Genomic DNA, 13,836 nt, shown 5'->3' with positions numbered 1-13,836 from the left:
ACCCTGACCTTTCTCCATATTCTGCATTTTGATTGGCTAACCTTTCTACTTCTTCCTATTTGTAGCTTTACTAAACTAAGAGGAACAGGTGAAACGTCCAACCAGTAAACACACAGGACAGCAGAAGGTCAAGCTGATAGAAAACAGCCAAATTTCACACAGGGTGTGTAACATGCCAATGCCAGGACCTCATTCTCAAGCAAAAATTTAAACTAGAATATAAAATAGCATAACTGAATTCACTCTCTAAAAATGAATAAAAGAAAGGTGGCAAATTTAACCCATTCTACATAACGTTGCAATTCCCTAGCCTTCCATGAAAACATCCCTGAAAGATTACTTGAGGTCACGAAGTCAGTTTTCATTATCACTAAAGTGATGCATACATTTATTTGTATCTTAAGCCCTGTGTAAGGAAAACTGTTTCAGATCTGTCTTCTTTCTTGGGTGACACAAAAGCACAGATTCATTATGACTTTCTCCAGCCCTTTCCTAACAGACACTGTGCAGATGTACTCTTGGAAAAACTACAGTTCATGACTAGTAAAGACTAATAATTTTACTCCAAAGACCTGTATCACCATCAAACTTTTCTTCACACTTTTTTTTTGAACCCAGTGTTTCACTTGCAAGCACACATCCACCTAGACTAACCCAGATCCGCTACTTTTAGTTACATTAGTATTCTTAGTATATTTGTAATTAGAACAGGAGCGCCAAAAATTACCACCTAAATTTAGCATACACTATCTTTTGGAAACTGGACACTAATGACATATTTAAAAATAAATCTTAATTCCCCCTGGATGTTGAAATACAGCAATTAAGGTTATCCTCTTACATGTATATTTAAACAAATAAAAAAATCTTATATCCAGCAAATTTGTAAATAAATTGTTGTTTCAAATGCAATTTTAAAAGACTGCATTACACAAACAAATAAGAAAATAGTAAAGATTCTTCACAATTTCTTCTACACCTTGATTCAGTATGCCTGAAAACTTTGTTCATGGGAAGGCAGTTAAGTGTAAACTAATTATATACTTAAATTTTCCAAAGCCTTCCAGAAACATACATCTTTGAAGAGCATTCCTACTATCTTTAAAAATATGTACATAGTAAAAATATTAAAGCATAAACATATTTTTGTCTGGCCAAGGGAAACTAATAAGGTTTCAATTTTACCATCCTAGTATAATAGAGCTTACCAGAGACAACGCCGTATTTTTAAGGGTAAAGAAACTGAGTCTCAGAGACTAGTCACACCACAGTTAGATAAATTTCTTCCATCAATTCAAAAGACAACTAAGGTGTATCAGCAAAATAAAATACAGTCTAAAAGATTTTTTTTTAATTTTTAGAAGGTAACAGTGCTTCTTCCTATTATTTACTTTTCACTTTAAGTAACTTTATATTTGTATTACATCATGCTAAATTTTATCAGCATTTTGGGTCAAAACACAATATACTCTCTACTATATAGCATATGATGTATCTAGTCTAGTATGATATATATAGCGTATCATATGTCTCTATAGAGAGACGGACATAGCTGGAGTTAGCTGGAGGGTGATGAGAAATTGAACAAAGATTTCTGTGTGTTTAAAAGTGTCATATGATTTTAAAACTGTTTATTTTAAAATCTACTGGTAAGAATCCACTACAGAAGTAAAAGTTGAAAAGCAAAAGAAAAAGGGTAACTAGACAGGAAATTTCTTGAGAGTGTGGAAGGGTATATAACTGAATCACATTTGAAGGATCTGGCCATGAACTGAGGAATCAAGGAGGATAGTGTGGATTTGTATCCAAGTTTAGGAAACTGGCAGTTCTACTGAAATCACGGGTAACAAAACAGAAGTAAAAGAGGAACCTAAGTGAAGGACATGGCTGACAAAATGGAAGAAAGTAGAAGAGTCAAAGGAAAGAACTTTTTTTGTTTGTTTGTTTGCGGTACGCGGGCCTCTCACTGTTGTGGCCTCTCCCACTGCGGAGCACAGGCTCCAGACACGCAGGCTCAGCGGCCATGGCTCACGGGCCCAGCCGCTCCGTGGCATGTGGGATCTTCCCAGACCAGGGCACGAACCCGTGTCCCCTGCATCGGCAGGCGGACTCTCAACCACTGCGCCACCAGGGAAGCCCGAAAGAACATTTTAAAGAGACTAAAAACAAAAACAACAACAACAAATCCCAACAGTCATAACTAAACAGTCATAGGAACATGACGGCAGATCTAGCTATTTGAATGATGCAGCAACTACAGATAGTAAGAGGATTCTAGGTATGGACTGAGATGATGGAACCTAGTTTGTGGTAAGGGGTCTTTCTGGCAATCCAACATCCTACCAGAGAAGCAGTATTTCTTGCCTAAAATCTAATATTGGAAAATAACTGATTTGAAATTCTTTCTTTACATATTGGTACTCAATGCGTAATAACTTATGGATTTTAAGGTGCTAAGAGCTAGTGAAAACAGAAAAGAGTATAGTATTTACTGAACTGAAAAATATATATATATAGGAAAAAGACTAATGAACCAAACTCTCCAATATGCAGAGCAGACAATCTGGTAACTGGAGAGAGAAGAAATCATTAGTTATACAGATTTTGATTTTTAGAAGTAATCTGACTTGTGGAGCAACAGATACAGGGTTATTCTGGGCAAAATGCCCTCACATATTATTTTTCTTTTTTCCTTTTATTTTTTACTTTATTTGTAATTTAAATTTTAATACCCACTAACTTATTTAATACCAGTATGCCCTGAGTTACAGAATTCTATCAGGACAATTGAAAAAAAATCAGTGAAGCAAAACTTTAAAAAGACATTTGAAATTCTCAAGTCTTTATTTCATAAATCATAATATGAAACGTCCTTTGAATGATAAAGTTTTCTAAATACACTTGAAATGAAATAATGAATCCTTGATCTTCATGCAATATGTTAGAAACAATCTAATACTAATGCAAAGTAGGAAACCATACTCAAACTACATCAATATTATTCCATTTTTCTCATATTTAGAAATATGAACAGTATAAAGTATATAAATGTGTTTAAGATCTAAAAATGAAAGTTTTTAAAAGCCCTCGATTTGCCTGATTACTGATAGCTATATTAATATACTCCAAACGATTATTACAATGAATTGGCTTCACTAGTCAGTTGACTGGTATCAAGGTGTATCATTACCATGTGTGCTTATTTTATGTACAAACATCACCCTAACAACTAGGAGAACAAAACAATACTGATAGAGCATGTCTTGATTATGCTTAGAGTATATTATTCATGATAGAAATTTCAGACTTTAATAGGGATTAGTGATAAACGGTTTATGTTATAAAAGAATACAAAACAGACTAAAGTGGTAGAAATTTTGATAAAGGAAATATTTATTTGAACTGGGTGAACAAAATGCTTCAGAATCTATAGGTATTTATTTGTAGATTTTGAATTCTATAGTTTCTCAGGAAAAAGGACACATCAAGATAGCTAATCCAAGAATAAATACAAGTCCTCAGTTGACCAGTAAGCTGAAGAAGCTATTTTGTAATCCATGTTTCCAACTATTTACAAAGAATAACTTTTTTTTCTTTTAATCAATACTCTATACTTTTAGTTAAGGGATAACTTATCTACACTCCAAACTTATAAAGAATTTAAAACATTTCTCAAAGCAATTAATTTAAAATCTATCATGTTATATATAAATATAAATAACCAAATAGATATTTAGATATAATATAATCATAAAGGAAAATCAGATAGGAGAAATAAGAACAGGTATGAGTTTAGTACCCAGAATTGTATACTGTTGCTTTGAGAGAGTTACAAATTTGACTCAGCGCTTCACAGTTGCCAAGAGAAAAGGAAATCATATAAAGTTGCTGGAGTTGAGTTATCAATGAAAATAAAAGCAAATTCAGCTGGTCAGGAGGAGAACACCAGTCTCGGGAATGAGACCCAGGAGGACTTATTTCCCAGCTGGTTTCTCTCTGGCCAATAATGTCCCTGACAACTATATAAGCACCTGCATCTACGTTTTATCAACGACATGCTGTATATTGACCTGTTCTGAAGTACCTGATACACACAACCTTATTTTGATCCTTATAACCACTTAGATAATTATTGTTAATAGAAAGTGATATGAGGATCAAAGGGTTTACTCAACTTTTCTACATCTGCATAATTAGAAATTAGCAGACTCATTAGCATTAAAAACAGATATGTCTGATTCCAATCCTCTATTCTTAAGTATCTACATAATAGTGAATTCAACTTTGCTGAATTATTTCTTATAATACATATGGAACAATCATTTCACACCAGAGCATAATTCACAAAGAGTCCTGGGAGCGTGGAGAGCAGAGAAGAGACAAAGGGCTGAGATCCAGCTTTCTGATTGTCTAAAATAATTTACTGGCCTTTTTGTTTGGTTCTGCTTGTTTTTAACCTAAAGAAAATGGATCCCTATGAATAGAGCTGATTTGTTTTGTGGTGTTGTTTTGTTTTTCCTCTTCAAGCAGGTGGTACTGATTAAAAGATAAAATTTCCTAACAAGTATATGGAATAAGACTGATTTATGCTGTCAGTTAAAATCAGAGCCATGTGCCTGGACAGTTAGCTGACACCACTCACAAAAACTGAGAAAACAATCAAGGACACAGTCTGAAGGTAAAGCCAAGCTTTCTCAAGGCAGGGTGGCCATAAAACTCCCAGAAGGCGGGCTCCTCCCCCCGACCCAGTGCAGCTGCTCCACCTCCTCTGGCTTCCATTCCATTGGCAGAGTCCATCTTTCCTCCCATTGTCCTCTTAGAATTTCCTGGTTTTGACCAATGACCAAGCTCCAAGCTAGGTTTATTGATAATTTCTCATTTTATCACCTTCTTACCAGACACCTGTCGAGTCCACCTTCATGAGAGACAGGCTCTCACTTACCCTAGCCAATAATTCTGTTTTCATCCATGGCCTATACTGGGTGCAATCCACTGTAGGGGAACACAGTTTGCCACCCCAAAAGATCTCTTTGGCATGTGGATTATTTTGAGGTGAAAATAATCGAGGCCCCAACAACTCAGGAAGAACACTTGCCCTTCTCCCTAACCGCCTGAAGAATACAGACAGAGGACCTCTTCCAAGAAGGGAGCCGTCACCACAGGTCACTAACTACAGTATGAGCCAGGTGTGTGGACAGGAAGGGACTGAGCGATGTCTGTTTGTTAAGGTTCCTCTCTGTCTCCTATTGTCTGTACACGGCCTAGTGGCCATTCCTTTATCAAACATCTGCCTTTCCATCTTTATGTCAACTGCCTTCCTCCCCTTTAAGGTCCCAAACCACTACCCACAACATTCTCTCTTGTCTTTAACTGAAGATGGCATTTAAGGTGAGAGTTTCAGCCATTTTGGTGAATCAGGGTCTCCCCCATGCATACATGTCGTTAAACTTTTCTGTGATTTTTCTCCTGTTAATCCGTGTCACATCAATTTAATTCTTAGACCAGCCAGAAGAACCTAGAAGGGTAGGGGAACAGTTCTTCCTCCTCAGGGGCTAAGGATACAAAATTCTCTAACTCAAATAAGCTGAAGCACTTACGTTAATAAGTCTCAAATGAACCATTTAAACTGAACCAGGACATTGTAAGGGGAGGAGGGGAGCTGTAGAGGAGAAAGTGTTTTCACTTTGAAGTTATACTTTGAATTCATGAGGATAAAATCAAATTTGTACAGTTCTCACAAACACTGAATCAAGTTACTCTCTACACCAAAAGTTGCCATTTTGAGGAACGAACACAACTGAACGTGCTCTGAAAAGGGTTGGCAAATACAGGCCACACAACTTTGCATGTATACATTACAGTAGTTTATTTTTCTAAATTTGCCTCGTGGGTCAAATCTCAGGTAACTGCATCTAACCCAAGTTTATCTTTGCCACTTGTCCTCCTATTCTGGAAATCCCTCAACCGTCCCAATAGCTAAGAGCTGCTTTTCCCCTGGCTGTTAAAGTCTCCCACTGCCCCATTTTTTGGTCATTCTTCCATCACAACCTGGCTATCCTTGACTCCAGGCCATGGAGATCACTTAATACATGAAGTGACAATGGAAGATCAAGTCACATAAAATAAGTTATTTGTATGAGATAGCTGGATAGCTTATTGCATCTGCTAGATATACTTTTAGAAAACACTAAAGTGGTCATTAGGAATTTCAAACACTTGTATTTCTTCTACAGAAGATGTAGCTAAAGGATATGTGTTTTGGTTAGAAAGGCCTCTAGGTAACTCTCATGTTACCTAAGTTCTTTTTTTTTTTTTTTGCTGCACCGCGCAGCATGCAGGATCTTAGTTCCCCGACCAGGGATCAAACCTGTGCCCCCTGCAGTGGAAGCGAGGAGTCTTAACCACTGGACCTCCAGGGAAGTCCCTTAAGTTCTTTTTAAACACAAAAGCTGACCTCCCCAAGATACTGCTACGAGCTGTGAAGTCCCTCCAGTCATCTTTAATTGAAAAACCAGTTTAAAAGCAATTGCTAACAAAATACCTTGTTTTTCATTTTCACTGAATGAAATGTTTAGTATAAACCAACACAGAAATAACCACATTAGTTACTTCAGATAATTTAATATTTATAGGCAGGTAAATCAAAACCCATATTCTCTTCAAAGGTAACTGTATGAACACATTAATATTATTTCAGAAATTGATCTATCTTTAGACGTACACAGTATCAATATTTATGGACCTTAAGGCCCTTTAGAGATTCAAGGAAGAAAATCCATTGTCCCAGCATTCTTGAGCACAATAAAAAGAACAATAATATTTTGCTAATTCTATCCACAGTGTATCTAAGGTCAGTATGGATCAATAAGCTGACCGTGGAAGGCTGCAGCTTAAGGTACCTGTCCTTTGAATTCTGTCAATAAACAGTTAGAGAGTTTATTACGTGACAATTGCCCTCAAGCAAGCTAAGAGGACATGACTAATAGATTTAAGTACGTTTTTATTATTAATTCCATTTCTTGTCAAGAATGGTCACAAGGGACCATGTAGATGTAGCAAATTAATAAACTCCATGAAAAGTGAGGAGTATTTGGTGGAATTTAAGCCACTGGAGACCAAAGCTATCCGGATAAGGGTGCCAGGAAGGCGAAGGGCTCTGAGACAGAAAAGAATAAGGCTGAGAGGAGGCAGCTGGAGGACAAATGTCCTTCCCAAGTGGAGGAGAACTGAAAGAGGATCAGTCACTTCATTTAAGCGACGGGGTGTAAGTTGTTATGGACCTACACAGGTTGGACGGGCTCTGAATGCAGGCTAAAGACAAAACTGTGTTCTGCAGCTTCAATGTACTCCCCAAAGGGCTGTGAGCAAATAAATAAGTAAATAAATAGTTTTAAAAAGAATAACTTTTTTAAAGTGATATGACAAAAACAATACCTTGGATTAATCTGCATAGGAAGAAGAAAAATGTGTAGTCAAAGACACCAACCATGAAGCTCTTTATGACAGAGGGGAATTGGAATTCATTCTAAAATGTTAAAGTTGAATTAGACAAAATCACTGATAAATGTTCCTTAAGAGAGTGAAGTATGGACTTGTTTGTTCTAAAGGATGATCTGATTATATACATATATATATACATGAAACTTACATATATATAAACATATATATATACACATACAAGTCAGTTTATAGTGATAATTTTAATATATATTTTATAGTTATATGTTAGTTTGTAGTGTTAGACAAATAGCTAAATGCAAATAGCTTATAGCCAGTAAATAATATCATGGGGAGGATTCTGTAAAAGAACAGTCCAGGGCTGAAGTTACAGATTAACTCAGCTATTCACTGCTTCTTTTCCTACACTGCTTGCAACTGATTTCCCCCTGTGAATATCTCATCTGCAGATAATGGTAAAAGAAGATCAAAAATCTATTTATAATGAACATGACACCAGGTACGAAACATCCTTTAACCTACAGACTGCATGTAATGAACTCGGTTGTGTGCCATCAGAATAGAGAGTAACTTTATTTTTCCGTGCAAGATCAAAGTGTATTTCCCTCAGAAATGAGATATTCCATCATTTGGCAACACCATTATGAAAAGCTGGCATTTTAGGGTTTTTTGTCTCATACATTTCAAGAGGTCAAGAGTAGTGAAGGGTATTTTACACGTTGAGTCCTGGAAGCTGCACTCTAATAACATGTTGGTTATTCTCATCTTTCAGTGAGAACCAACATCAATGAGTTTTATTAATGAATCTGAAGATGGAACTTGAGATTCTGAAAAAGCATTAGGAAGACAGTTGAGAAAACTGTCCTGTTCTACAGTGCCTGCCCCCTTTGATTTGTTACCAGGGGCTTTTTTGTCAGTTCTGTAAGAGCCAGGTAGCTTTTGCTTATGCCCTTTATACTGATAAAGAAGAAAAAATCCTCAAATTATAAATGAGAAGATTTAAAATTTTCTGATTCTATTAAAATTCAGATGTTATTCACCAACATAATTGATTATGGAACAAGAATATGTCTCTCTACTTCTAAAAGGTAAATGTTAAAATACATTTAGTTATGCATTTACTTTCGTGATTCAAAATCCGCATTCTTTTATGAGTGCTCTGAAAATCTAGAACTGCCTCGTTCAATATGATCCTTGGCACCATACGTGCTGTCATTTGGCTACTGAGAAGTTGAAATATAAGTGTGACTAAGGAAATAAGTTTATAATCTGAATTAATTTTAATAGTCACATGCGGCTAGTGGCTACTCTGTTAGACAGTATCTGGATGACAGAACAAGTGGTCATAACCATTACAGCCGCTGGTTCTACCTGGGCTCTGAACTAGACTCCATGAAGACTCCGGGTACCTCCTAGGGAATGAGGAAGCGTCTATTACGCTAACTTGAACAAAGTCTTCCTGCTCTTCCAACGACTTATTGTAAAGTTAGCTTCTCTTCCCCCTCAACCCACTCCCACTGTCAGGAGCCTTCCAATCAGTAATCATCCTCTAGGTTCCCTTCTTCACACAGGACAGGTAACCTCAAGTAAACAACCTGGTCTCCACTGTTCAGAGCTCAACTTTTTCAAAGCTTTGCTCTACCCACAAAACCACTTCCTTTGATGAGCCTGTCAGTATTTATTTCTTAGAACTACTAATACAGTTCCCTAACTGGCTCTCCTATCTCCACTTGGGGTGTTCCTTCTCCATCTCCCCTAATCCTTCTTCAAAATCGCTGCTCTACTGCTATTTCCGAAATGCAACTCCAATGTTTCTTACTGTTATAAAATTCACTAGGGCTCCCTTTTGTTTTCTGGGTAAAATGAGATAAGATGCAAACTCCTCAGCACAGTCGCAGATGTAATTTTATGCTCTAGTTCTCTCATTTCCTGTCACTCTGCAACTTTTATTTTGTGCTCCCTAAGCATGTAAGAATGTCCTCATGTCACCTTGACCTTGCTGCATACAGCACAGATAGCCTTCCCTTCCCATAGAGCCTGAGATGATTCCTACAGCCCCTTCTTCCCAACCCTCACCCCATGCCCTCACTTTGGAATATACACACACAATCCAACACCACCACTTCAGTTACACACACCTATTGTGGTTCAAGAATTACCTCCTCCAGAAAACATTAGCCTTAGCTCTCCAGGATGATCTGAGAATTCACCCCTCTATTTCCCATTTTATCCTGATTCGATCACAACTCCTACCACAATGAACTGAAATGACTGTTAAATGTTTGTATTTTCTCCATCATCCTGTGGTCAGCTAGAAGACAGGAACTTAATCTTTCCTCCCTCTATCCCCAGTGTCTGAGACCACACACCTAGCTACACAAAAGTTGTTAAATATATAAATAAATGACAGAATAAGAACAGACTGAGACTGAAGATTTAGATATGAAATAAAAATTAGAATGATCCAAAGATAAATAAAATTCTGTATGCATATTCAAAGTTTCCTACTTGGGAACCCTAAGAAGATATGATTTTGCTGATATGTGTATATACATGCATATTTATATAAATATATATATTTACTTAAACACACATACTTATACTCGATTGCTCCTAGAAAGTATATATGCATAATTTGACGATTAAAAAAATACTAGAAATGACTTCTAAGGAAAAGAGCTTTTAAAGTAAATGGGTTAGGACATGATTTGTAAAGCAGGCAGTCCTGCTAGTGATGATTTCTATTTGGTTATAGGGTAGGGAACACCCCGACACTGATTTATGAGGCATTTTCTGTCCCTGTCGCCTCTTCCTCATCCACAGCAACACAGAGAAATAGTTTGAGTCATTTTACCAACCATTTTATATCATTTTCAGTCTATCGCAAAGCTAATACCAACTAACACTTTCTAAAGATCAATATAGTTTATTCACCAAAGCCTTTATCTACAATATTAATAAACAAGTTATTATAACTTATAACAATATTAATAAACAAGAATTCCCCCAAATAGAAAATAATTTCATTTATAATACAGCATATCTCCGAATGAGACTTGCAGACATTTGATAAGTATAATCACTATCTATTCTACAAAACAACATTTAATGAATTGTACTCAAGGAAGACCCATCATTGCCTGAGGAGGCCATGTCAAATTGAAGATCACTGGATAGAAGTTTTGCCAAACAGCTCAATGGTTGAGTCAGGAAGACACCCAGGAAATGGTTATCATTTGGAAATGGAAACCAGGATATATCCCAGATTACACAACACCCTAGAAATCTATCTGAGTAGAAAAGATACCAGGATCCGAATTACTTAGAAAATCAAGAATCAGAATTTGGAGAGCATTTTTGTCTCTCTAGAAGTTGCACTGAAACGGATACCTCTGGCAGTGAATTACATCTTTTTCTTACAAATAGAGTTTCCATTTAAAACCTCGTATCTTAAATTACTTTAATTCCTGGATGAGCACAGAGCCTGCAGCAAGCTGATATTTCCCTATTCAATTTGGAATAGAGATAATTCCCAAGTAATTACATTAATGTAAAGGAAGGCACAAGATAAGGCAGGGCTGGCAGGTAAAACAAAAGTTACTTATGCTCACATATGAAATAAACACAGATTTAAACCATTATGAAAAATATATTGCAGAAGAACTGAGAAGTTACTATTTAATCCCAATTGGGAGAAAGAGGTCCCTCTCTTACCTTTTGTGAGATGAATACAAGAGTTAGTGACTCACATTGGCGTGAAAACAATTTAAAATGCAGCATTACAAAAGACGAATTTGAGTTGCTCCAAAGAAGTTATGAATGCAAAATAAATGTCCCACAATCCAAAATTTAAAAACCAATTGACAAATAATTGCCCATAGAAAACAGACTCTCTATAAATCAGCTAATCAAAGAGATAATTAATGTCATTAATGCATAAGTGAAATTTACATAGCAAGACTGACATAAACATACTGGACAAAATGGAAGGACTTGGCTGTGGGTCTAATTTTCCTCATTATTAAAATGACCTGGCATTAATCTATTAAAATTCTATGTAGAATGTCATTAGAGTGAATACAATTTATTGAAATTATAAAATGATAGAGTAAATTTAAATAACCGTATTAACTTTTTTTCATGCATTTAAGCATAATGGAGTTCCAAATATTAAGATATTGCAGTTTTTAAAAAGTTATTGCATATACATAAGCACTTACTGTTACTTCCTTGCAGCAAGAATCTATATCCACCACAGGAGCTTGAAGTTATTGCCTGTTAAAGAAGTCACAAAAACAAGAGTATGTTAATTTAAAATACAATAAAGTTTAAATTGCAATAGCTAATAAGATTCTTTTATGTTCATAAAGAAGAAATGTTATAACTATAACCTCTTGGTTTTGGTTTATTTTCATGAATTAAAAACTACAAAAGGCAAGCGAAAATTATTTCCCAGTGCACACCGTAAGTTAAAAATACTACTGAAAAAGGAAAAGAAAATTTCCATTAGAGAAAAACAAAAACATCCTAGTAAAGAATGTGTTAATGTCCCTCCCTCTACCCTTAATGTTCACAGGTAACTTGATCATTGGTTTATACTGAGTGAATAAAAAGTAGTTTGAGTTATGTACTCATTAGAAACTAATCCTTTAATGTTTATCTAGAACTCTTTGATTGAACACATCTTTCCTAATCCATCAAGCAAATTTGAAAATAATAATAGAAAAAGATCTCATCAAGTTAGAGAGACATTACTTGAAAACAATTAGGGATTATATAAGGGCAATACACAGGTCAAATACACTATTTCACTCAATATTTGATCGATTTACTGAAGAAAAAACTAAATCGTTTATCGTATGCTTGATGTTGACTACTATCTGAATATTCAACCTGAAAGAAAGAACTTAAGTAATTATCTAAATCACTCAGGCCAAAAGACTAATTTACAAAAATTACTCAGCTCACTGGGGCAAATATTACTGGAGAAATCTTTTCCTTGAATTATTTCTTAAATGCTAATTTTACTTTTCATGGTTCGATGTTACCAAACACAGAAAAAAAAATAACAAATTTGAATTTGACATACATAATAACAAATAAAATCATCTGAAAATATATTTTTAAAAAATAAATTTTTAATCTTAAAACATTGCAGAAAATATTAAATCTGAAAATTATTTCTCTGAAAATACTTAAAAATATACTCTACATTGAAACTTGATTTGGCTTTACGTATCATTCCATTGTAATCATGCATTTCCACTTTAACTGTTTATCCATTTTAATTTCTTTTCCTTTTCCAGCTACTGTTAAGAACACAAGGCAACTTGCAAGTCTTTTCTCCATATGTTCAATGTTAGCTTTAAAAGCTTGAGATCTTGCCAAAATATGTCCTACTTTATACAGCAGAAGAGGTAACATTTAATACAAAATTGGAAATGTTATTTTTTTTTTTTTTTTTTTTTTTTTTTTTTCTTTTTTTTTTTCTTTTTGCGGTATGCGGGCCTCTCACTGTTGTGGCCTCTCCCGTTGCGGAGCACAGGCTCCGGATGCGCAGGCCCAGCGGCCATGGCTCACGGGCCCAGCCGCTCCGCAGCATATGGGATCCTCCCAGATCGGGGCACGAACCCGTATCCCCTGCATCGGCAGGCGGACTCTCAACCACTGCGCCAGCAGGGAGGCCCTGGAAATGTTATTTTGTTTAATAAGCTTTTTCTCCCCCAATTAATCAAAATCTGCTGACATAGAGTAAGTTAAAACATTCTTTACATACTTCTCTACTATGCTGAGATTCAAAAAAAAAAAAAAAATACCACTTGGATTTGGAGAAAACAGTATCTTTAAAAAAAAAAGTATTAAAATTTCTATAGTAAACAAGAAATAGTCTTCCATTATATAGGCAAAATTTTTTTAAAATATTTTAGTGAAATAAAGTTATTTCCTCAAGGAAAATAACAAGATAAATAATAAATTATTTACTATCAAACCTCTTATTCAAACAGCTAACAGTTAACGACAGTTAATTTGAGGTTAAATTTAGAGAACTTGAACACAAATAATTAACAATCCAGGAACTCCTGCTCTTTTAACATTTTTGCTAGGACATGTTCGCATTTTGACATCATGTCCTATAAATGCAAAACACTATTTTTATTAATGTAGGACAAATCTTTAAAATGTACGGTATAAGTTTGTTTTTATTTTAAAATTAAATTTACACCTTATTATAATACATACAAATAAAGTATAATTTTTATTTCATGTAATAATAAAGCCATAGCTAGTCAAAATACCTTTATGATTAAAAAGAACATTCCTTTCTTTTTTTGAATTTTATTTTTTTATACAGCAGGTTCTTATTGGTTATCTATTTTA

At 35.2% G+C, this 13,836-nt stretch overlaps 1 long non-coding RNA gene across 1 annotated transcript in view; it reads right to left on the bottom strand.

Annotated features, from left to right (window-relative positions):
• The window catches only part of LOC308608171, a 553,808-nt gene that overhangs the window by 274,194 nt on the left and 265,778 nt on the right, over nt 1-13,836 (bottom strand). Inside the window, exon 2 of the long non-coding RNA XR_014014102.1 lies at nt 11,679-11,733. This is a non-coding gene — a long non-coding RNA (uncharacterized lncRNA). The remainder of the gene's footprint in view (nt 1-11,678; nt 11,734-13,836) is intronic.

This window comes from Mesoplodon bidens, assembly GCF_964165515.1.
Source record: "Mesoplodon bidens genome assembly, chromosome: 20".
NCBI lineage: Eukaryota > Metazoa > Chordata > Mammalia > Artiodactyla > Ziphiidae > Mesoplodon > Mesoplodon bidens.
Note: the sequence above shows the minus strand (reverse complement) of the source record. Positions and strands in the feature narration are given on the sequence as shown.